At 37.0% G+C, this 26021-nt stretch overlaps 1 protein-coding gene across 1 annotated transcript in view; it reads left to right on the forward strand.

The window, feature by feature from the left end:
• The window catches only part of IL1RAPL1 (interleukin 1 receptor accessory protein like 1), a 1371738-nt gene that overhangs the window by 1270020 nt on the left and 75697 nt on the right, over positions 1–26021 (forward strand). The gene's annotated exons all lie outside the window — the stretch shown is intronic.

Raw genomic sequence — 26021 nt, forward strand, 5'->3', positions numbered from 1 at the left:
GTATAATTATTATAATACATTGAGAACTGTTTATCAGTTATGACCAAGGATACTTCACAAAGGCTAGTAAGCATGTCGTTCTATGTCAAATCACCCTCCCGATAGGTATTGCTTAAGAACCTGCTAGGAAGAGTGATGTGAAAAATAATACAAGGAACAATGCATTGTTTTTATTCCAAATTAGATTATAATTTATTGTGTCAATAAACCATATAAATAACTATAATACTCTAGTAGCATATGATGCGGCTTGTAAAAGCCAGTCACAGAGTTAACTGATGTGACTTTTTAAGTTAGAATTAAATTTTTTTTTATTATACTTTAAGTTCTGGGATACATGTGCAGAACGTGCAGGTTTATTACATAGGTATACACGTGCTGTGGTGGTTTGCTGCACCCATCAGCCTGTCATCTACCTTAGGTATTTCTCCTAATGCTATCCCTCCCCTATCCCTCCACCCCCTGACAGGCCCGTGTGTGATGTTCCCCCTCTCTGTGTCCATGTGTTCTCATTGTTCAGCTTCCACTTATGAGTGAGACCATGAGGTGTTTGATTTTCTGTTCCTGTGTTAGTTTGCTGAGAATGATGGTTTCCAGCTTCATCCATGTCCCTGCAAAGGACATGAACTCATCGGTTTTTATGGCTGCATAGTATTCCCTGGTGTATATGTGCCACATTTTCTTTATCCAGTCTATCATTGATGGGCATTTGGGTTGGTTCCAAGTCTTTGCTATTGTGAACAGTGCCACAATAAACATGCATGTGCATGTGTCTTGCACAAAATCACTCTGTCACTTTAGCACCTCTTTCTTTTTGTTTGCCTTTGGAAAATTCTGTTGAAAACCCTTTCTAAATTCCTGCCCACAAAATATTATAAAAGGAGGAGGGAGATAAAGAATAGGAGTAAGAAGAAGAGAAAGTAATGAACTGTGGTTAAAGATTAAAGCTTTTTCAGAAAAGCACTTATCAAAAGTTTCTAAAGAGCTCAGGAGTTAATGCTGTACTTTTTAGGCAGTAATGGATGGGAATTGCTTTTGGAAAGCACTCTTTTTTCTTGAAGAGTGCAAAAAATGTATTCCTTTGAGTGAATGAAAATCAATGTTATGGTCAAATATAGAGGAATTGAGGAGAAAACAAGGACAAGAAATGCTCTAAAGAGAAGACTTTGTTGCCTCTTTTCTTCTTCATCTTAGGAATAGGATATCAATATTTGAATCATCCATGGGAGCTTTTCAAAACCCCTATTCCTGAGCTCCACCCCCAGAGAAATGCAATCCAAATCTCTAAGGATAAAACTCAGGTATCAGTATTTTAATAAACTTCCCAGGCAATTGTGATACGTAGTCACAGTTGAGAACCACTGCTACAACAGATCTAAAAGGCAGAAGCCAAGTAATGCTTTAATGAAGAATTTGAGAGGAGGAATATACATCACCCTCAGCTACTGTCACCTAACTAGCTGATCCTGGTAAGACTGGTAGAAATATAGCATCCAAAATAAGCAAGGGATAAAAGACTACAAATTGGGTTCAGTGTATACTGCTTAGGTGACGGGTGCATCAAAATCTCACAACTCACCACTAAAGAACTTCCTCATGTAACCAAAATACCACCTGTTCCCCCAAAAACCTATGGAAATAAAAAATAAAATAAAAATAATGAAATAATAAACTGCATTTCTCAGAGGTGCAAAATACCCAAACCCTAAATTTAAAAAAAAATTAGTGAGAAAAAATAAAATTTCCCTAGCTGTTAAATCCGTGATGTGATATTTCTTCTTTTAATCTGAATCTAAAATGTTCAGTCTTGGTCCAATAATAAACACACTCACTGAAACACACAGTAAATAATCTAAGCAGGGTGAGGGCCATGGCTCATGCCTGTAATCCCAGCACATTGGGAGGCCAAGATGGGAGGATTGCTTGAGCCCAGAAGTTCGAGACCAGCTTGAGCAATATAGCAAGAACCTGTCTCTACAAAAAATTAAAAAATAAAAAAAAAATTAACCTTGTGTGGTAGAGCATGAAGTTGAGGCTGCAGTGAGCCATGATCACACCAACTGCAGTCCAGCCTGGGCGACAGAGCAAGACCCTGTCTCAAAAAAAAATAAGAATAATCTCAGCATTTGAGAAGATGATAATATGGAAAGTCAGGTGTGAGGTCAGCATGTGGGTGGATAATTTCAAAAGCTCTTATTTCTTAATATCAGTAAATATATTCCCCTCTTACAGAATTCATGCAAGGTATTTTGGGGTGTGTAAAGGTACCTCTCACTTATTCTCATTCTGAAAGTCTTTCACTTCCTTGGTGGATGAAAAGGAAAGCTGCAGTTGGTTATAAAAACGTGATGGATGATTTAGGTGGCTGTATTCAGCTGTAAGCAATAAATGCTGAGCTCGGCAGAAAGTACTATAGGCAAAAACGTGTGATTTACTAGCTATCCAAAGCACATGAGATTTATAATGCATGAGACCCTCAGGCCCATCACTTCTCTTCAGTAATGGGAAACAATATTGTGGGAAAAAATGACACATTTAATTTCAACTTTGTGTTGTAAAACAAAAACGCAGCCTAATTTTCATTTTATTATTATTATTTTTCTTTTCGTAAAGCATCTTTGCATCTTATTGGAAATACAAATGGCTTCTTAAGAAGTAGGAACAATAGAGCATGTTCAAAACAATATCTATCGGTAGACATTTATTACTGGCTGCATGTTTGTACGTGGTTGGTGGGATGAAAATGAGAAACCCGGAGTGCTGTGACAGACTCATTGTGTTCTGATAGACTCTCCCGAAAACTGGTTCTAGAAGCTTAGTGTTCTTTAAGGCAGATGTTTAGCCAGGTGATTGCCGTGGTTACCTATGGATACCGGATACCGAAAAGAGTCTTGGTATACTTAAAAAAAAAAAAAAAAAAAAGGCTAGAGAAAAAAATAGTAGAGACATTTTTTACCCACTGAACTGAGGGTGAAAAATGTTGTCACAAAAGACCATGAACTCAAATCCCAACTCTGTTAATGATATATAATGTGAATGCCATAAACTTTCTGTATCTCATTATATCATCCTGTGAAATACTGACCTATTTTACAATTGCAATGTGAGAGATAAATCAAACCTCTTCTAAGGTACTTTGAAAATAGATTCTGCATTTCAGAATAAATATTAAACAATAATAATGATGATGGAATAGCTGACACAATGCAAATTTTAAACAGAGCAGAGTAACTTTCTAATTATGAGCTACATTTTATTCTTTTTAAGTGTAATTAGAAAGCGACCATGTTCCTTTAATTAGAAAGTTAATTAGATTGTGACCTCTTTTCCTGTCTTACTGTCTTGGACTACAGGCCAGGAGTAAATTGCAAATCCCCTGACCTACATGACTATAGCCCCCCAAAATCAGACTGTTTAAATAGAAATAACATTATAAGGAATAACATTGGGACTTGCAAGTCAGATGGGGACTTCATAGGCTATAGAAGGGTTCTCTCCTGAGAGAAAAGTTTATGTGGATAAATAAAAAAGGGTTCTCTCATGAGAGAAAAGTTTATGTGGATAAGTAAAAAAGATACTTTTCCAGATCAAGCCTATAGAGTAAGTTCCCTAAATTGTATTCAGGATGTTGGTTCCTTTGTCCAGTGACTCTATTACTTTAGTATGCATGCAAGAGAATTACCTGAAGGACTTGTTTCTGGGCTCCACACATACAACTTTTTTTTTTCTTTTTTTGAGACAGAGTCTCACTCTGTCGCTCAGGCTAGAGTGCAGTGGCACAATCTCAGCTCACTGTAACCTCCGCCTAGCGTATTCAAGCAATTCCCCTGCCTCAGCCTCCCAAGTAGCTGGGATTACAGGCGTGTGCCACCATACCCAGCTAATTTTTGTATTTTTAGTAGAGACAGGGTTTCACCATGTTGGTCAGGATGGTTTCAAACTCCTGACCTCGTGATCTACCTGCCTCGGCCTCCCAAAGTGCTGGGATTACAGGCGTGAGCCACCGTGCCCAGCTGCACATACAGCTTCTAATTCAGTAAATGTGGGACTCGAGAATTTACATTTCTAACAAGTTTCCAGATTATCTTGATGACATTGGTTGAGAGACCACACTTTGAGAACTACTGACTTAGAATATTAATAGTGTTAGGCTGAAGTATTGTTTTGTGATCAAATAAGTTTGGAACTTTCAATGTTGAACAAAGTTAAGCAAGTTTGTTTTTTGTGTGATACCTCAAAACCTTTGAATATTAATATGCTTTGGAAATCTCCAAGAAGGATAGACTGCATTGCTCCTGAAGGGGGTGGCCCTTACAAATGTTTTGGCTCTCTTTATCTCAGAGCTACAAACAGAGGTTTTGCTATTTCACATAGTGTTCTTAGAATGGGTTGTTAGAATGCTTTGTTATTTAGCATTAACAGAAGAATGTCAGAAATGAGTTTCCATTGGTGTAATTTGTGGTTTTCCCATGTGTGTACTGGCCAAAATATTGTAGAGACATTCCCTACTCTTATATGAAGAGGGTATACAAATCTAGTAAGGTTTCACCCTTTAATGTGAGAAATGGTACTGTACATTTGATTACCATTTTTGGAAGTTTCTTGATTGCCTGGCTCCTGATAGCCTAATTAGCTGAATTATTTCTCTGATCTTATCATGTTTACCTCATATGAAATTTTCATGTAAAATGACATTTGGACCACTTTAAAGAAATGTGTGACTTCATAGAGTCGACTCTTTTGAGCTAGCTTGTTCGTAAATGTCTAAAGAAAAATTTGCTGTGAAATTTGCTCACATTACAATCTAGAAGCAAAATTCCTAGAGCGAGAGGTTAACCCTCTGCCACTTCTAACCAGTGGCAATTATAGATACTTATCAGAAAAGAGCATAATAAGTTGTGCAAGATGAGATTGCCTGAAGTCAGATTAAAACACTGCCCCTGCTCCCCACTCCAATACTTGTTTGAGTCCTTGTTTTCAAAGGATTTCATGCATCCAGTGTTATTCAAAAACACTTGTGAAAATGCTGTGTGATTATTTTTAACTTCTCAGAACAAAAAAGACCGATGTCACAGGAAACCAAGCAGCGTTAGTAAACTGGTCTGTGACATCTCTATTGCACTCTGTGAAAATTCCATGAAAAGCAAAATGGGAATACAAGAATCACAGAGAAACAAACAAGTGGAGAAGAGGCAATGACTTCATGTTTATGTTCTTGGTAGCAATTTCCTAGGGAAATAATAACTTCAGAGAAATAGTCAATTTGCCTTACCTGGTGATATATGTTGTATATTGTCTAAAAAATAAGTGCTCTAGAATAGGCAAAAACACTTTGCCTAAAAAGTTGTGTACATGAATGATACTGGAAAATTCAATGATAGCCTTTTTGTCTGTTCTCATTTTGTGTAATTGAGAGCAAGATGCTCACAAGTACATATTAATATTGAGTGAAATTAAGAAGTCTCATCCCCAGAATAATGTTGCTTACAAAATAGATGCTCAATAAATGCCTATGGTTGCATTGGGCTCATTTCTGTTCATGTGCTGTTTTTTTCTTTTCTTTCTTTTTTTTTTTTTTTTTTTTTTTGACAGAATCTTCCTCTGTCAAACAGGCTGGAGTGCAGTAGTGGGATTACACTCACTGTAACCTGCACCTCCCACATTCAAGCAATTCTCCTGCCTCAGCCTCTTGAGTGGCTGGGATTACAGGTGCACGCCACCACACCTGGCTAATTTTTTTTTTTTTTTTTTGTATTTTTAGTAGAGAAGGGGTCTCACCATGTTGGTCAGACGGGTCTCGAACTCCTGACCTCAAGTGATCCACCCGCCTCGGCCTCCCAAAGTGCTGGGATTACAGGCGTGAGCCACTGTGCCCGGCCACATATGCTGTTTTAATTTCAACTTATTATATGGCTTAGAATATATTTTTAAAAAGATATTTTGATGACACAATGACCCTGATCTATAGGAATGCCATTTTTAGCCAGAATTATTATAGAGCACTCTGCTTTGGGATTAGATGTGGGTTCAGTTTTTGGCCATATCATTTACCAGCTCAGTCATGGGAAGGATACCTTGGAACATTTAATAATTTTTTGGAGTTTCAGCTTGATTCTCCCAAAATGTGACTGATTAAATCTTACCTAATACATCATTCATTCATTCAACAAACATTTAATGAATGTCCAGATGTGACAGGTGCTGCTCCAGGACTGGGGGCCAGGAGTAAATTAATGCATTAGCTGCTCTCATGGAGCCCACATCTGGTTGCACAAGACAGGAAAGACCACCAGAAAGTACGTAGTGGAATATCTTGGGATAATGAGCACCATGATGAGAAATAAATCAGAGTAAGGGAACAGGGAGAATTATAAAGACGCTCTTTTATTAAGAATCAGGCACAGCCTTTCTGATAAATGGAGGTTTGCAAAGACGAAGTGGTCTTCTGTGCACGGGACAAAATGAGACAAAGCATACATAAATAGATTGTGAAATATTTGACGTGGTGTTAGGTATGAAGCAAAAAAAAAATCTATTTCATTATGATTACCATTACCATATTATCACTGATGTTGATGTATTTTCAGAAACACCTATCTCGTGTGCATATTTGGTAGACAAACCTGAGGAAAGAATTCCTAACTAATAAAAAGCCTCATAAATCAAATGCCACTTAACAAAGGGACCAGTCTTGTTAACATTGCTGCAACAGAACTCGAGCTCTCACCACTGCTTTAGTGAGATCATTAATGTGATCATTGCAATAGTTTGTGCTCCTAGGATTATTGATAGAGAAAATGTGTATGATAATAACTATTAAAAATGATATCACCCATCACCATCAATTACTGATTCCTCTGTATGCATCATACAATGTGCATAGTGCTTTATATTTTCTATTGCTGTTAATTCTCCCAACAATCCTATAAGGTAGATATTCTTAAGATGTTGTAAAATAACTTGTTCAGGATCACCCGGGCACTTTGTAATCAGACCTGGGATTGAAGCCTGGAGCAGAGTGAAAACAATGCCCATGGCCTATTGACCACATTCATAATAAAATATATATTGGTAAAAAAATAAAATAAAATTACAAGACTCTTAAACTTTTATATGTTTCAGTTAACATTATGAAATAGACAACTAAACTTTTGCCCTGATTTGGAACCCAGACTTCTGTGTGTTCTTTGTTTTTTAATGAAAAATGTGTTTTAAATACTTCTGTGGTCTGAAAGTATCCCCTAGAATTCCTATTTTGAAAATCCCTAGTGTGATGGTATTAAGAAATGGGGCCTTTTGGAGGTGATTAAGTCATAAAGATAGAACCTTCATGAATGGGATTATCAACCTTAAAAAAGAGATCGAAGAGAGTGGCCTAGGCCCTTTTTTGCCATTCCCCCACTTGAGGACACAGCATTCAAGGCACCATCTTGGCAGAGACCAGTCCCTTACCAGATACTGAACCTGCTGATACCTTGATCTTGCACTTCCCAGCCTTCAGAACTCTGAGAAATAAATTCTCGTTTATAAATTTCCCAGCCCCTATAGCAACACAGACTAAGACAAATACCAAATAAACATAAAATAAACTCTTGGAGAACACATTTGCACACCCCAAACTTCCTGAAGATAGCAATTCCTAGAATTCGCAGCACTGAGAAAGTAAACAATTTACTTTAACTTTTGAAACCATGCAGCCTCCCCTCAATTCCATGTTTTATCCCTCATCTGTCGATAGTGCATGGTGCTGTAGGTCATGATCAAACTTCCAAATAGAATCATTCATACAATTCTAAGTCATCATTAAGGCCAATCCAGAACGTGGAGATTTTATAATTTAGTTGCTGTTTGAGAAACTGAATACCTAAGACAGCTTATTTGATTATTGAACTTTATTTAGTGCAATGACCTCTGGTGGCACAAATAATAGAAACTGCTTTCAAATTATTATTCAGGGTAGCTTGTAGTTGGCCATGAATAGAGAGACAATTAAGTAGCAAATTTATTACAAAGCAAATTCCCCAGTGACCTACTGTTTTTCTTTTCTAGTGAGGTTCCTCAACGCATAATCCTATTACTTTTGGCTTGAATGAGCTAGTCACTGTCTTCCAAGCTGAACTATGTGTTACATGGAAGTTTAATTTTCATTTTATTTAATTTGACCTTGAGTGAGCTGGATCATGAAAAGGCAACATAATCTCCAATTCTCGACGTTAAGCATCTTTTAACTACTCTACCCAGTAATCATTCCCAAGAGACATTGTGAAATTGTTTAAAAATTGGTCACAAATGCTAATGCTAATTTTATGCCCCCAGATATTTTGGCATCTCTTTCTTCTTATTGTGCCTTTTACACTGTGAGGCACCCAGTAGGACATTCCTATGGATGGATGGACTTAAAATAATAAATTCCAACCACCATTCTCTCTGGCTAGGCCCCCTGCTCTAATGCTTAACACAATGCGTGGCACATGGTTAGCACTCATTTGGTGTTAGTTGTCTGAATCACGAACTCAACGAATTAATGAATATACAAATCAGCTAACGAACAGACAGCAGAATGTTGACCTTCTACTTTCTCTCATTTGTTTGAAGTGCAATTCAAGACCGGAGAACCAAGTGGACAGAATACTGCATATAGATACAGCAGCAAATGCTTAATGACTTAAATATCCTGGAAATATTTTTATATCTTACTCTGACTTTTCGCAAACATTAAACCAAAGGAATGCTTAACTGGAAATTTTAGGTTCTCACTGGGCAAACTCATGGGATAGGCAGTGTGGAGAGGTGCTTGCATATGTTTTTTGCATCATTTCAATACCCCACATCTGAGAGTGTACAATTTGGGTTAGATTTCCACTCAACCTGTTGGAATTTCAGGTTTTGGACTATGTCCTCTCTATTTCCTCTTTATACTTTCATATTTGGAAAGCATGATATGAGTACTGTCTTAGGGAGAGGATAGACAGGAAAGGGAAGCTACTGAAAGCCTTCTTTTGAAATAATAATTTCTTAATCTATGCACTAACACACAAGAGTTTATATCTCCTGGAATTTTAAAGTAATAATTGTAGTGTGACAAAACAATGTTAAGTGATAAGATACATTTCAACGTTTTAAAACACACACAGAATACATCAGTGCCCATTATGTGGTAACTGAGATTAATTTGTAACCAATAATATCCTTGGTATTTTAGCGTTGTGGATTGTCAAAGGCTTGCTTATTGCAGGTTAAGACATTAAAGGGCCCACATTCCCACTTCTTATTAAAGGGAGACTTTACGAAAGGTAGGCACTGTCTCTACACTTCTGGGAAGAAAGCCTGGTGATACGTAATGCTCCCCCTAGCAGAAAAATAGTGGTCACCAGAAGCATCTCTCCATAAGATAAGGTGAGACAAATAGCGCTGGGCCAAACCTTGTGAACTATGGGCTTCAACAAAGGCTAAGAGTCTCATCATATAACTCTCACCTAGACTCAGACTATTTCAAGCTAGAATTAAGGTAATGACATGAACTTCTTGCCACAGTTATCTCTTTATTATCAAATGTCCTTGACTACAAGGAGGTGTAAATAATAACTGCCATTCCATGGATAATCAGGGTGAGCTCTATACATTGTCTGCCAATTACCATGTACTACTTGAAAATTGTTAATTTAGTTGAACTTGAAAAAATAAACAAGTGGCCCTCTTTGGCATAGTCTAGAAGAGACTGCATAGGAAAAATGGGAAATTAAGATGGAGGATGATGGATGGGGTTCTCTGAGTACAGCAGAGGGGGCAAGCAGAAGAGTTGGAGCATCATGAATGGGGTCACAGTACATTAGTATGGCTTCTTTGGCTTGATTGTGGAAATGTGAGAGACAACTATTGTGAGATTCAAAGACAGTGGTAACATATATAAGAAGTGACTGACAAGATGACAGCCACTCAGGAAAACTGCCTCAGAAGGCAGCCAGAAAGGATCAATTCTGGAAAATGACTGGCGGAAGCTATTAGGCATATTGAATGGGTCTGACTTAGTGGTTGATTTGACAATGAGAGCAAAAGATAGATGTTATAAAACATCATGAATCTGGCTATTGCCAAAGACAGAGAAATGAAAGAATAAAAGGGAAGATATGGGGAAGAAAATAAGAAAAAAATTAAATGATTATCTTTAGTTTCTGCATTAGTTCTTCTGCTTTGGAATCTCCCTAGCTCCCTGCAGCCAGGGGCAAAGATAGTTTCACCTAGAGGGTCCTGATTGAGGCTGAGGATACCTAGGCTCGATCACAGCAGTGGCACTGCTGTGCCACTAACAAGAGCCATTTTGATATGCAACACAGCAACCCAATTGACAAGGAAGTCCTCAGAGATAGTGTAGACTGTGATACTCTTCATCTTTAATTCTATAGGTTTTACCTGCGTAGCGTCTGACCCGCAAGTGACAAAGTTTCCCACACCTTGCTAGATATTCCCACACATCCCTATTTAGCCCATCTAGACATTAGAAGGGAAGCTTTCCTATTTATGATTCCTATTTAATTGGAGTGAATGGATTTCTGTCATTTTCTGTTGTTCCTTCCATAGCCTTATGATTGTGTGGTAATTTGAAATCTAGACCTTTTTCTTTTCTCTTTTCTTGAGATGGAGTCTTGCTCTGTCACCCAGGCTGGAGTGCAGTGGCGCTATCTCTGCTCACTGCAACCTCCGCCTCCCAGGTTCAAGCGATTCTCCTGCCTCAGCCTCCCAAGTAGCTGGGATTAGAGGTGCACACCACCACGCCGGGCTAATTTTTGTATTTTTAGTAGAGATGTGGTTTCGCCATGTTGGCCAGGCTGACTTGAACTCCTGACCTTGTGATCCACCCGCCTCGCCTCCCAAAGTGCTGTGATTACAAATGTGAGCCACTGTGCCCGGCCCAATCTAGACCTTTTTCTAAGTTATAAAATTTTACATTTTTCCCTCCTTGCAAATTTGTTCCCATTTGAAGAACCATCTGCAAGAAGAAGAATACATACCATTCACCAAACCTTCTATCCATTGGGTCTATCAGAGAATTAGTATTGGTGATGTCTTCTAGTCCTCTTGCAGATTAACAGGTTATCCACTTGACCTGATTATCCATGACATCAATTTGGTGTATCCTAAACTTCATCAGAGCAGAATATTCCTCAGAAGGAATATCATGTCCGGTAGCTTTTCAGCACTAAGCCTATAAATATCCTGCCTGTGTAGGCACATGGGAGTCAATCCTGAGAAAGCAGCTCATTGAGGCAAAAAGGGGAGATTTTTAGCTGAATCAGACAATTAGTCAATAAGTCTGCTTTGTGGATGTTTGTGTCCCCCCAAAATTCATATGTTGAAAGCTAATTCCTAATGCAATAATATTAAGAGGTGAGACCTTTAGGAGGTGATTAGGCTCTACCCTCATGACTGGGATTGATGCATGTATAAAAGAGGCCCAAGGGAGTTTCCAACAAGTGCTGGGCTATCTGCTGTTAGCTAGCACTTAAGATGTCTTACCTGTAAAGTGTCTTTCACTATAATTAGTCTTTCTGACTAATTGTCAGATTCAGCTAACAATCTCTTCTTTTTGCCTCAATGAGCTGCTTTCTCCCATTTGCCTACACGGAACATAATTATTTCATACACTAGAATTAGATCAGAGTAGATTCAGGCTCTTCATTACAAAATGCTCATCTCTGCTGGATGTTAATATCAAAATCAGAATTCTAGTTCTATCACATATTGACTAAGTTTAGTTTAAAATAAAAGGTGAGAGAAAGAATGGAAAAGTAATAATATGGAACATGAGCAGCGTCTCGACTTGTTTCTGCTTCCTCTCTTTTTCTTACTAATTAAAACAGATAACAACAAAGCCCTTTGGTCACAGCCCACACAATCAAGTGGTTCCCTTTGTTGATGTGATGTCACTGGAGGGGAAATGAGCAGTGACAGGCTGTGCAACCAAGAAGGCAAAATGAGCTGAACCATTCGAATAAAACTTAGCAGGTCTCCCACTCCATGTCATTGACTGACATAACCCACCAGACAGTACCCTTTAAATAGGCTGTCTCTCTTTTATGTAGCAAATAAAAAAAAAATGTAACATGTAAATATCAGGTGATTCTTCTTCAGCATCTGTGGTTGCCAGAAGGAATTTACTGCCTTTTCATTGTGTGGTTCAACTTGGTCTTCAGGTGGTGTGCCCCAAAATCCACCATTAGTGGGATCCAGTGGTGCTGTGGATGTTTGTGCCCCCCCCATTCATATGTTGAAAGCTAATCCCTAATGCAATAATATTAAAAAGTGAGACCTTTAGGAGTTGATTAGGCTCTGCCCTCATGAATGGGATTGATGCCTGTGTAAAAGAGGCCCAAGGGAGTTTGTTAGACCCCCCCCACTTCCGCCCTGTGATGACACAGCAAAAAGTGTAATCCGTGAAGCAGAGAGCTCACGCCAGACATTGAATCTGCTGTCACATTAATCTTGGACTGCCTAGCCTCCAGAACTATGAGATATAAATTTTTGTTCTTTATAAGCCACCGACTTTGTGGTATTTTTTGTTATAACAACTTAAATGGACCAACACAAGTGATGATGTTTCTAGAGTCTGTGTATGTGCATGTGCCTAGGTATTTTGCCAATTTAGCATTAATGAGTACAGCAATGCCAACAATGGATCCATTCTTTGCCTCTCCTATTACCACAGGTCTCCTTTTCACAAATCAGTATAGATAAGGGTAGTAGAGATAAATATTACGAGGTTATCTGTTAGTGCCTGTTCAATCAACTCTTGATTTTACAGTAGTCTTCCTGTGTACCATGACCCAGACATCTTATAAAAGCAAAACACAAATTCCAGTTTTAAAATGCTATTGCTCTGCACCATTATTTTCCTCTTCCCACTAATTTGCTTGCAATTCAATGTGTTTTCTAGCATCTCTCATGTCTTGGGTTCTTGGCCCTCATATTTCCCTTTGGATTTCTTCATTTTGGTGGATTTTGGGAATTCCCCCTTGGCTAATAAATCCTTGCTTATTCCTTTCTGTTCTGCTGCCTAGATGACTATTCCCCATTCCAAACTTTAACCCTGTGGAACCCCACCCCCACACAGGCCATCTATAGACCTTTGTTCTTCCTAACATTTTCAACAGGGCAATGAAGTGTTTCATAAATATTTGGGGTTTTATGGAAAAAAATGCTCTAAGGCAGCTTAAAGCTATTCTTCAAAATAAGAAAAGTATTCTATATTTTAAACATGTATATAGTCATCTTCTTTACTGGGGAATTAATGGAGTACTCTAAGCTATTGCCCCTCCCACTCTCTTCTCTTCAGCTACCCAAAGTGATGATGTGGAACTTCCAGATTTTCTCCTGCAAGTTCATGCTTTATTTATTCCATTATCAGGTCCACATCAAATTATATTACCATTCCTGGGATTCTGGAGTTCAGATCTTTGGAAAATCACAGTGTCAACAGAAATTATAAGATAAAGGCACTTATATATGAGGAATGATCCCTTGCCCTGCATTTACAGATTCAGATCAAAAACCAATGCTCACATATTTTATCTCTAGCTTTTACTAAACAGTAGAGTCCGTGACTTCATTCACAGTAGGTGATTGATACATTTCGACAAAACTATTTTGCAAAGACGCTTCCTGCAGCATCAACAGTAAAAGAGATACTGAGGTAGGTGCTATGTGTATCTTCTGGATACAAATTTCCACCAAAAAAGTTTCATCTTAGCACATATCTTTGACTTATGGTGTTCAATTTCAAATATAACTGGCAGTTTTGATAAAATGCATTCCTTTCCATTGTTTCTCTTACAAAGAATGCAATTTTAAGGTTTTCTGTTTTTGTAAATTGGAGCGGTGGATACAACAGTTGCCACCCCCACACATACACTTCTCTAACACATACATATATACACACAATTTTAACATTCCCAATTCTTTAAAAAATTATCTTTGATCAAATTATTGTTTATATGACGTAAATGCCTTGGACACTACTGCCTGTCAGTGATGCGAGTCAGTTCTTCTATTCCTTTTATTGGCTCCTCAGAGATTTCTGGAAGTCCATCTATAATAGAATCATTATTTCATAATGGTAACATTTTAAAAACTCATGGTTTCAGAAACATGAGCAAATTGCCTTGTAAAAGCATACATTGAGGGAGTTGTGCAGACTTTAAAACACCTCAGCTTCTCACTGTACATTGGATATGGTTGAGTATTGCAAATACAGGCATATTTATCCATGCTATCTAGCATTAGACAGTCCTTATCATCAAGTGATCTGAGGGCCTCCTTCACCAGCTTCCCTTGGAATGCTTGCTATCAAAGTACTTTCCTGAGCCCACTACAGATTTAACAAACCAGAGTCTCTGTGCACCCAGAGAAGGGAGTTTGCTTCAGTGATTTTCATGCACACTAAGGTTGGAGAACCATTGTCCCTCAGAGCCATTAGAAATTCAGCTTGCATCAGTCTAGAGTTCTACAAGAGGCAATCACAACAACATGCTATCTACGAAAATCCTATATTTCCATCCCTGACTCAGAATCTATAAATTTCAGCTTAATTTCCACTAAATGTATTATCCCGGGAAAAAGGGCAGGAAGTAATTATGGAAAAACCATTGAAACAAAAGCATGGTTAGCAGATAGTATGAATATGAGTATAATCTGACACTTTTAATATCTCAGAGAACAGAGGAACAATAGGGAAAGCAGGTACTGACCAACCCCAGTTCACGTTTGTTTCTGCCCTCTTGGGCTATGCAACTGTGTGACTTGGGCAAGTTACATGACCTTGATAGTCAAAATGTGAATGATAGTATGTGTATATTAGTGATGTTGTGAGAATTAAATGACGGATATAATGTGTCCACCAAGATAGTAGACAGATAGTAGGCCCCCATGTATTAGTTACCTTTCTTGTTTTCTATCACTACTACCCAAGAGGGAAGCTTCTAAACTCTGAAGGAGATCTGTTGATAGAGTCTAATGTGTCATCCAGCTTTGTCTCTGGGTCATATAGAGATACAGTTTGTATGCCAAAAAAATGTAGTCTTCTATACAGTTCAGAAAATTACCACCAACATGCTTTATCAAACAGCAGCTACAGTGTAGTATATGCCAACCTCAGAGTGGGTCTCCTCTTAAAGGTTCCCAAGTATCCAGTCATGTAAATGAAGACTACATCTAAGGAGTTAGCTGTACAGAGAAGAGTCTCTGAGAAAGCGAAATAGGGTTGTAGTCTCCTCTAGTCCTTACTTTCGCTTTCAGAAAGGAGAAAATAGCAAAGAGTGAAGAGGCCTGGAAAATTGCAGTAAAACAGAGCAAATAGGATAAGAGACTAATAAAATAAATGGAGCACAGAGAAACTAAATTGAATGGCAACACATGAGAAATGTACTCAAGTTTTGACTCCTGATTTGTGAACCAGAATCTGCCAATAACAACTACCAAATAGATCAGCCCAAATATCTATTAGTAACCCCCAAGAACAGTGCGATGTAGTAGAGTGACCCAGCAATAAACAAGGCCCCATCTCTGCCTTCTAGTGTTTTACAGACTAGGAGAAAGCCTCCACAAATTTGGCACAGTTAATGTGTAGCTAATCAGAAAAAATTAAGCTTATATCAATGTACTTAAGCTGTGAAGAAAAAGCCTCATACTTCTTGTTAAAAATAAATATAGTTTGATTGCTCAAAGAGATCCCAGTCCACAGATTACCACAGTAAATAATTGCACGCCCATCTCTTTTGCAAAGCACAAAGCAACCTGCTCCACGCGCCTCAGATGCCTGTCTGAATCACCACAGAGGGAGACTTTTAATCATTTCAACAACCAGAGCACCAGCTTTGTTCTCAAACAATGCCGGAAGGTTTCTCACACCTCTACTATCCATAGTATTATAATTTTTCATTTTTCATAGGCAGGGGTTTTATTTGGTTGGTGTTGTCATATCCCAGAAACGAAACAGGCCTGCAAAATCAATGCCACACGTACAACTATGTATATATTCTCCCCTTTAAATCTCCATTAGCTTGATTGGGACTCCATAGTGGCTGGAGGTATTGCCTGCATCTGCCTTTCATTCTTAGTTTGGGCAAAATGAGTGGAGAATGACTCTTAGACCTGCCTTTTAAAATTGGGGATCTCAGATGAGCCCTGGCTCTACCACTAATTGCATGGAACTACTTGGTAAGCAGCATCACTGAGGCATCAGCATCCCATCATATTTATTTCTAGGGAAGATGACAAATTATGGCCAAATTAGCATCGATATGAACAAGTTTGTAGAAGGGTCAAAATATAAATACAATATACAAATAACTACAGCAGTAATGTTTTTAATCACTACATTTTCAAAAATATTCTACCGAAAAGGGTGATTAACAAATTATTATGTTAACCTAGAAAAAGAACATAATCACTATATAATCACTAAGAAGACATTAGGCACATTTAAATAAGTAGGTGTTTGCATGTTAATACACACGTACTCTTAGCTCAGAAACATGATCCATTAACCGATAGAACGAGTAAGATGTTAGCTAATTGGTGAGTTCTTGCAGTGAGAAATGTCTAATGTGAGTCCCTGGTACCTGTGATTTTCAAAATTATTTAAACAGGAATCAAAACTGTTTTAATAATTTTTGAAAGCATTCCCATGCTTTAGAATTTTGGTTTAAGGCTTAGACCAAAATCATCATGGAAAAAATGTGTGTCTAGTGCTGAATCACTTTGACTTGTATTAGAATGTCAGCTCCAAGAAGACAGACATTTTTGTCAATTTTTAATCATCAATGTACCCACAGTGTTTACAAGAGTATCTGGTACACTGTAGGGTTATTAGCAAATATTCACAAAATAAACAAATAAATAATACTTACCTGTTTCATTACAGTTTCTCTGCCAGAATTGTAATCATTGGTCAAGTTTGATAGTGGACATGGGCCTCTTTCTTGGGAAGTAATAACAATAGGAAGATATGGTACTGAATGCTAGCTTATGGGAGGTGTGGGTTAAGAGGTCTCAGGGATGCCCTGTCTTATAAAGAGCTCTGCACAAACTTAAGCTTAAACTAACTGGAAAATTAGGACAGCCATCTCTGTCATTTCTCTAGCATCTTCTACACTCTATTGCTTTCCAGATGCAACTCAGGGGACTCTCCTTCCCATTTTCCTGGCCCTTTGCTTTCTTTATTGGGAACTAGTTACCTTCAATTCTCCCCCTTTGTGTTTATATGCATTTTAGATTATTATGGTTATTTTTCTTGTAACCTCATTTGCGTGGTAGATGCAAAACAGAATTTGAGACATTGCCATGAACAAAAATGGAGCCAATTATTTGTATTTACATACTTTTCTGAAGTCTATTCTTCAGATTTTCTGATTCTTAGTGAGGACTTAGGATTATTCAGATGTGGTCAAGACAAAAGCAATGAAATAATCATCTGAGGTTTTGTATTATCTACAGATATAATTCTTTATAGTTGCTAAATAACAAAAGGAAATATTTTTCTCTTGTTCTCTCTGAATGAAGGGCAATTGTGCTGTTTTTCTGTCACTGTCTATAATTTTACTTCTAAGAAATGGCATGAAGGTATATCAATTACATAAGAGGGCTTTTATTTGTCCTTTTTGGTATTTTTTAGTGTTTGGTTTAATGATTAAAATATATTGTATCTCTTAGATAGTTAACTATACACTTACCATATGACCCAGCAACCTTACTTCTGGGCATTTACCAAAGAGAAATGAAAATCTATGCTCACACAAAAACTTGCACATGAATGTTTATAGCAGCCTTATTCATGATTGCCAAATAACTTAAAAAAGCAGCCTACATAGAGTTCATTGGGTGAATGGATAAAAACCAACTGCGATACAGACATACAATGGAATAGTACACAGCAGTAAACACCAAAGCAGACTCTTGATATGCACACAACATGGATAGATCTCAAAGACATTAGGATGAGTGAAACGATCTGGTCTGAAAAGGTTACACACTGTATAATTCCATTTATATGACATTCAGGAAAAGATAAAACTATAGTAATAGAGAACAGAACAGTGGTTGCCTGGGATTAGGAGTAGGGAGAGAATGCCACTTCAAAGGAATAATAGGAGTAAGATTTTGGGGGTGATGAAACTGTTCTGTAACCTGATTGGGGTGTTGGGGTGGTAGTTTTATATATGTATGTGTGTGTGTGTGTGTATATATATATATATAATTTGTGTACATGTGTATCTGCATGTATTTGAACATATATACAACTGTATACCAAGAGAAAAAAAGGTAATTTCCCAGTATGAAAATTTTAAAAGTAAAATTTAAAATACATCAAAAATATCATATTGTTCCTTATAAATCTATAAGCATAGAGAAAAAGCTGGAAGGGTACTCAAGAAACGTTATCATCTGTGTGGAGGGACTTCAAAATAAGAATCTATTTCTTTTGTTTTTGGAAAAAAAAGCTATTTCCGTTTTAAAAATATTTTGAAGTCTTTTGTTTAGAATTGGTAAAGGTGCTTTTCTAGAAACACTCATTTTCTTGTAGCTTTTGGTTAATAAAAATACTCAAATTATTACTGATTATTTTTATACAGTATTTTTTCTGGCAGTATTAACAGTATTTGTATATGGTGAGTGTTATATTACTTCTGCCAAGCTTGAAAACAGAGGTGACAAGTTCCGTAAGTGTAAAAAAATAAATGAAATTAATAGTTTCGTGCCTAAGAGCCTCTCTTTGCATATGAGATTAATACACTGTTCTCATGCTTATTTTGTATTATAATTCACTTCTTCAGAAAGCTCACTTTATTCCATTCAATTGCAAAGCTTGGATGGTTGGTATTTAGTTTTCAAAACTCCATCCACTCACAGGTATTTCAGTTATAATTTTGATAATGGAGAAGATGGAAAGATAGATACTATCAATATTTTTTCCTTTGCTACATTTATTCCCTTATGCCCTAAAAACGAGGGCATGATATGATATTCCATATGCTAACGTGTGTATATGTAAAAGAAAGAGAAAAAGGAACTTGCTCTATACTTTAATTTCAGAATATGGCTACCTTTGCTTATGTTAGAATGTCAGCAAAAGAAAATTAAATAGCCCATATAATTAATGCTTATCTTTTATTCCAGAGTAAGTTTCTTTCTGTGTTTTGCACATAATGTAACACAAGTTTGTTGCTGTTGCTTTTTTCATTGAGAAATCTTTAAAATGATCATGAAGTGTGCAAGTCAAAGTAAAAACAATAAAACGAGGTATTCAAGTAGATACTGAGAGGTAAATGAATTATGTTCGTTTTATGACAACATCCAAATATTTTGTGTTTCCATTTTATGTCAAAAGTTAAGCTTTAGCTGGAATAAAAAATTTCCTCTCTTGGTAAAATCAGTTGACTTAGCAGTTTTATGCAAGAACTGAAGTATTCAATCAACATTTTTTTTTCTGTCAAACTTCCCTTTTAACAGGAAATTCTGTGTCTGATTCTTTTTTTCTTTAAACTGCATTCAAAAGAATAATAAAAGAGCACCACATGTCCTTTTTGCTGAAGTAGTTTTTAAAGAGATACCACAATAATTATTTTCTTGCTTGGAAGCTACCTTTATTAAGAGGCCAATTTTATACTGGAATGTACTATTAAAATTATGTGACTAATGTTTCATTATGAATCATGATCACAAACAGAGTCATTATGTATGGGAGACCTGAGAAATGTTCGCCAACCACATTCAAAAATAGATATTTGTGTGTGTTCCAGTTACATTTTATTTGAAAGATCACCTTCCTTTCTTTTTTTCTTCAAAATATTCCCTTTCCCCCTCCCTTGTGGTCCTCCTCACATCTGAGCTCCTTTTCTTTTCACAGATGGTGATACTCTTTGAGGTCAGGTACCTATGACCTGGAGTGTTTCTTGAAGCACTTCCAATATTCAGTTCTACTTTTTCAATACTCATGACAGCACGCAGTCTAAGGCAAAACAGAAGTGAGGGTTGATTGATCATAAATATAGCTGACACCACCAAGCTGTCAGGGAGCAGGACACTGAGTTGATCAAATTTTAAAAGTGGAGGATGTGTGGAGCCAAAAGAGGTCCCCTTATTTTGGAGTCATCAGCTGAGGGCTAAGAAAAGATAATTCTGGAATTCTGCTCTGTCAGGACATGGGATGGGCTTTTAGAAGAAAATAAGGAAACTGATTTCATTGCAACGTGACTTTTGGCAGTTGTTTTACCTTTTGCTAAAATTTCATCCCCACACCCCCCTCATGACCCTTTACTATTCTCCTCCTCTTTAATTTTGTAAATTTTAATTTTTGTGGTGACATAGTAGGTATATATATTTGAGGGGTACATGAGATGTTTTGATACAGGCATGCAATGTGAAATAAGCACATCATGGAGAATGGGGTATCCATCCCAACATTTATCCTGTGAGTTACAAACAACTTAATTACACTCTTAAAGGTATTTTAAGTTATTTTTGACCTCAGAAATCTCTGGTTCATATTATCAGAGACTTAATAATATTTATTGATCAGAATTTAACATTTGAATAATTTATTCTTTTCTTATATGTACAGTAGTGATTGGGTGGGAAGAGGGCTGAGTTCAAATATTTACTCTCCCACAAGCTACTTGGCAACTTAGGTAATTGGAACCTCATGATCCAAGCTCTGAAATCTTTGGAAACTACACTGTAAGAGATAATTGGTTCTATAGAAGGAAACCCTTGCCAAAGTTATATGTGCTGTACTAATATATCAAATGTATGTGTGTATGTGTGTGTGTATAGTAGAACTGATGGTAGATTATTTCAATTACATAGCATTAATGACAGGTGGCCTCAATTTATTTTCTCTAAGCAGCTGAAAATTCTTACCAAGAAACAGCCTTCCTGTATTCACCACCTTTATTTGAAGTTGAGAAATAAAATGTTGCTAAGTATATCCAGGGTCATCCCATTTTTCTAAACACAAGTTTTCTCTGCACTATGACACTCACATTACTGCTACTAACATGACGAGCTTCAGATATTATCAGGAGGCATTTTATATAGTAGTTAGTTAATAGTATAAGTTCGGGTACTAGTCCTGGATTCAAATTTTGGGTTGGCTACTATCCAGCTTATAATCCTGGATAAATTAATTGCTCTCAGTTTCAATTCCTCATCTTCCATAAACTGGAATAATACTAGTACTGACATCCAGGGTTGTGAAGAGAATAATCTACATCAAATGTCAACAGTCATTTTCTGTAACAGACCAGACAGCAAATATTTTAGGTTTTACAGACCATATAATATAGTGTCTTTCACAACTACTCAACTGTGCCTTTATAGTATAAAGGTGGACCTATACAATACATAAACAAGTGGGCATGGCTGTGTTTCAATAAAACTTTATTTACAAAAACAGGCAGGAAGACTGATTTAGCCCACTGGCCCTAGTTGGCAAACCTCTGGTCTATATTAATGCTTAACACAGTTCTAAACATTAATTTTAATTAATGTAAATTAAATGTTATTAGTTCTGTGACATACATTTCAATGTATACCATTATTCAAGAATATGTCACAATCGTACAGGCTATACTGTATTTCTCCAGAAACTAAAATTACTATATCCTAAAGGAAACTACCATGGTTTGAAGATTTGTTTGTGAGAAATTCTGCAGTAGCATCTGGTGATCTGGCGAGAGGGACATAATAATCAGTAAATAGTTTGCAGTACCTTCTTATCAACTAAATAGATGAACGATGCTATAAAAATGAAACAAAAGTGATTTAATGAAATCTTCAGTAACGTAGGGTCACACATTTATTCATTCTTCAAAGCAGTTATCCTTTCACTATAATTTCCTTCCTAGATTTTGCTAAACATATACAACTGGTAGAAGCCTAATGTGCTGTTCCTGTAACATTATATTCCTGTTCCTTGACTTCCTGATATAATGAAGCTGATTATATTCCGTGTTTGATAATGTTCATCCTATTAGGATTGGGAAATTCATTGACCACCGAGCACAACCTTATGTTCATGTTCTTATCATTAGCACCACTCCAGCTATGGAGCTGTCAGCATTTTCAGCCTAAATGCTGCTTTCAGGGGTCTGCAATTCAGTCATAAAAATTAGCTGCAGGCAGAAACTTGATATATGAAGTCCAGATCCAAGAGAGAATTTTATTACATTTTTAACACAGAGAGAGAAGTACATTAGACCATTATAAAAAACATACAAATTAGTGTAGTGAACTTGCTCTGCATCCTTTTCTGTCCTGACGTAATTTAAGATTGCATTCATATCTGCCCCCTTCGTTTTCCATGTATCCATGAAGGAATCTTACGGATTTCCAGTGCCAGGTTACTTTACGACAAGTTCCCTTAAGGTTACATTTAAGATTGGAACAAAGCAGCTTGAGTCTCTATTTGTCAATGGGAAAAGGATTTTCCAGCCTTTTATGAATTCAAAATTAGAATAAATTTTCTGCCATAATGCAGCAACACAGGGTATGACCTGCATCAGGCTTCATGTTTTATGATTGAGTTTTAAGAACTGGCTTGTGTGCAAAGACTTTTCTTTGATGTGAGATTGAATTAAGGAAACTTAATTAACATTTTCTAATTAAATACTGCATTGTGAACTCAATCACATTGTACTCTGCAACTATGATGAGATTGTTCTGTCTTTATTTAAATAAACAAGATGGCTCACAGGGTTGAGAGCTTGGTTGATAACCATCCCTTTCTTTCCTCAGTTGTCACCTCTGCTTTTCAGAAATATTATTAGCCACTCACCTAACTGCAGGAATTTGGTAGACACACATTTCTCAAAAATGCTCAAGGATACTAAAAATGATACCTGATCTCATGATTGACAAGAGTAGTAGTCTACCCATTTAATACCTAATTCAAGTTCATTCTATTCATTCGAGACAAACCCTATTTTTATTCCCTTTCACCTTATTTTCTCCATGGAATATGTGATGTATAACATGTATCATGTAATACACAATAGGTAGTGTATAATATGTGATTTCCAGTGACCACCATGGTGTTCAATTTAATAGTTAATGTGCCATCCTCATCTTACTTGCCCTGAGAGCTGCACTGGACAAAGTACACACCATTTCTCCATGATACTCATCTTCCCATGGCTCCCAGGACACCACATTCTCTTAGTTTCCCTCCCACCATTCTGGTCACTCCCTCTCACTCTTTTTTGCTGGTTAGTCCTCTTCCCCCTAGTCTCCTAATATTGCAATGCCCCAGGGCTTAATCCTTGGTCATCTTCTCTACTCTCCCTACTCTCATTGCACTGATGAGCTCATCCTATCTATATGCCAGTGCCTCCTTAATGTATATACTCTGCCCTGACATTTCTCTAATCTTGCATACCTAACTGTCTATCCGTCTCTGCTGGAATAGACACTCCAAACTCCATATGTTCAAAATCGAGTTCCTGATCTTTTCCTGCAGACCTGCACCACCCACAGCCTTCTCTATCTCAGGGACGGTAACTCCAGTTGTCAGTTGCTAAGGCCAAAATCTTAGAAATAATCCTTGACTTTTTATTCTCTCACTCTTTACATCCAATCTGTCAGGAAATTTTCATGCCTCTCACTTGAAATTTATCCAGCATCTAACCACTTATCACTTCTGCAACTCTTATCAACCTGGTATAAGGCACTTACCACAGTTTGTTGCTCAAAAGCTCTCTGTTTTACATTGTAAACAACAGTCCTTACAATGATCTACAAGGCCCATTCTGGGTGAATTCTTCATCCCCCGTCTTAGCATGTCTCCTCGTCTCTGACTTTCTTATGCCACAACAGCCCCACTGGCCTTCTTGCTGTTCTTCTAACATGCCAAGCACACTTCCTTCTTAGACCTTTGTACTCACTGCCTGCAATGAATGCCTGCAATAACATATCCTCCTGGCTAACTCCCTCACCTCCAAGTTTTTTCTCAAATGTCACCATTTCAATGAGTCCTATTTTGATTTCTATTTAAAATTGCAAACCTATTCCACTGCCAGCATTTCTGAGGTCTACCTTTTCTCCTTTCCCCATATATCTTATCACCTTTGAACATATTATATAACTTTTGTCTGTCTATTCCTTATCATTTGCCCACCACATTAGGATGCAAGTCCCATGGGGGCCGAAAGTTTTGCTTTGTTCTTTCATACATCCCAAGCACTGAGAGTAGTGCCTGGCACATAGAAGTAACTCAGTGAATATCAGAACTATTAAAAGCATATACAATCAGACCGGCATGGTGGCTCATGCCTGTAATCCCAGAACTTTAGGAGGCTGAGGCAGGAGAATCCCTTGAGGCCAGGACTTCAAGACCAGCACGGACAACATAGTGAGACCCTGTCTCTACAAAGAATGAAAAAATAAAAAAATCAGCTGAGTGTGGTGGCACGCACCCGTAGTCCGAGCTACTCAGTAAGCTGAGGCGGGAGGTTCACTTGAGCCCAGGTGTTCGAGGATGCAGGGAACTATGAGTTCACCACTGCACTCCAGCCTAGGTGACAGAGCAAGACCCTGTCTCAAAAAAACGCATATGTAATCATTGAAGAAAATTAAATTATAACTATCAAAATTCAAGCAGTCACAATATAGTGCAAAACTGAATGGTTTATTAAAGATGTTTAATTTGAAGGAGATTTTTTACAAGTAACATTTGTTTTAAATTATTCTTATTAACATTTTAAAAGGTTGATTTTGCATGATACAAGAAGGATGGTGGCTTCCTATATTAGAGAAGTAATATTTTAGAGAAGTGATAGTTCCATTCATTGCCACAGAGTTCTAAATAAAATTTGCACATGGAAAATTAAACATGTAAAGCAATTGCATCCTCATGATTTAGTTAAGAAAATGTCCAAAACAGTTAAGGTCAGTCGTAGATTTAACTCAGTGTTTCAAAACCATTTGATTCATTGGTACCAAAAGCAAGCATTTTACATTTTTCTCCAAATCTTTGGATGTTGTTATTTCTTCTTTAAGCACCATAAATTTTTAGCTATGCATGCTTACTAGAAGTAAGCAATAAGCAATAACTTATTCCTTTTAATCTGTGGCTTATAGAACCTCTTGCTTTGTGCATATGTTTTGCCCCTCTATTTCACTCCAGAGGTTTTGATCATATCAAGTTTCACTTAATAAAGATGAGTAGAGGGCAAAAATCAGTAGTAACTTCGGGGAAAAGTAGAAGTTCCCCTTAGGCATTGAATTATAATCAAGTGAGGAAAAGCTATTATTGATACTCATTCAGAATTTCATATTAGATCATTGAAAATCTTTAGGAATAATGATTGTGGAGTCACCGCTAATAACTTAATGACAATTGAATATGTTAAAGGCTTTGAAAAAGATAAAATAGATGTAGATGACAACTCCTGACTCAGATGACTATAGCAATTTTTCATAATTACCATTCACAGAATACAATTTAGATAGAAATAAGAGCAAGAGTTAAATGCAATACGGAGTAGCTCTAATAGGACCTAGACATCAGGGTTAATTTGAAAATTATAGTTCCTAAAGTAATTGTGTTGCAGAAGCCTATCATACAAAATATAAACCATGAAATAAAATTTTTATGAAGTTCTTACTAAAGCCGTTTTTATACCCTTGTTTTGATGATTTACATTTCTAATTTCACAACTTTAGCCCTTAGTTGAGCCCTAAGCAAATTTATGAAAACATATTTCTTATTAGAGTACTTGAAATCCCCTGTATGTTACTAATCCCAACCAATGAATAAGAATTTCCATTCTGCAATAAATATCATTGCTATCCCATAACCTATGTTTCACTTGTACAAGAAAATACTTCAGCACAAATAAAGAAGGAATTATTAATTCTTAAAATATTAAGAAAACAGCCTAATAAAGTCTCTCAAATTCCACTTGTAAAAGCAGAAAAAATATTAGAGTAAAATCGCCACAGATTGTCTCCTCAAATCATAGGAACATGAAAAT

Source organism: Pan paniscus, chromosome X, assembly GCF_029289425.2.
Source record: "Pan paniscus chromosome X, NHGRI_mPanPan1-v2.0_pri, whole genome shotgun sequence".
NCBI classification, from domain to species: Eukaryota; Metazoa; Chordata; class Mammalia; order Primates; family Hominidae; genus Pan; species Pan paniscus.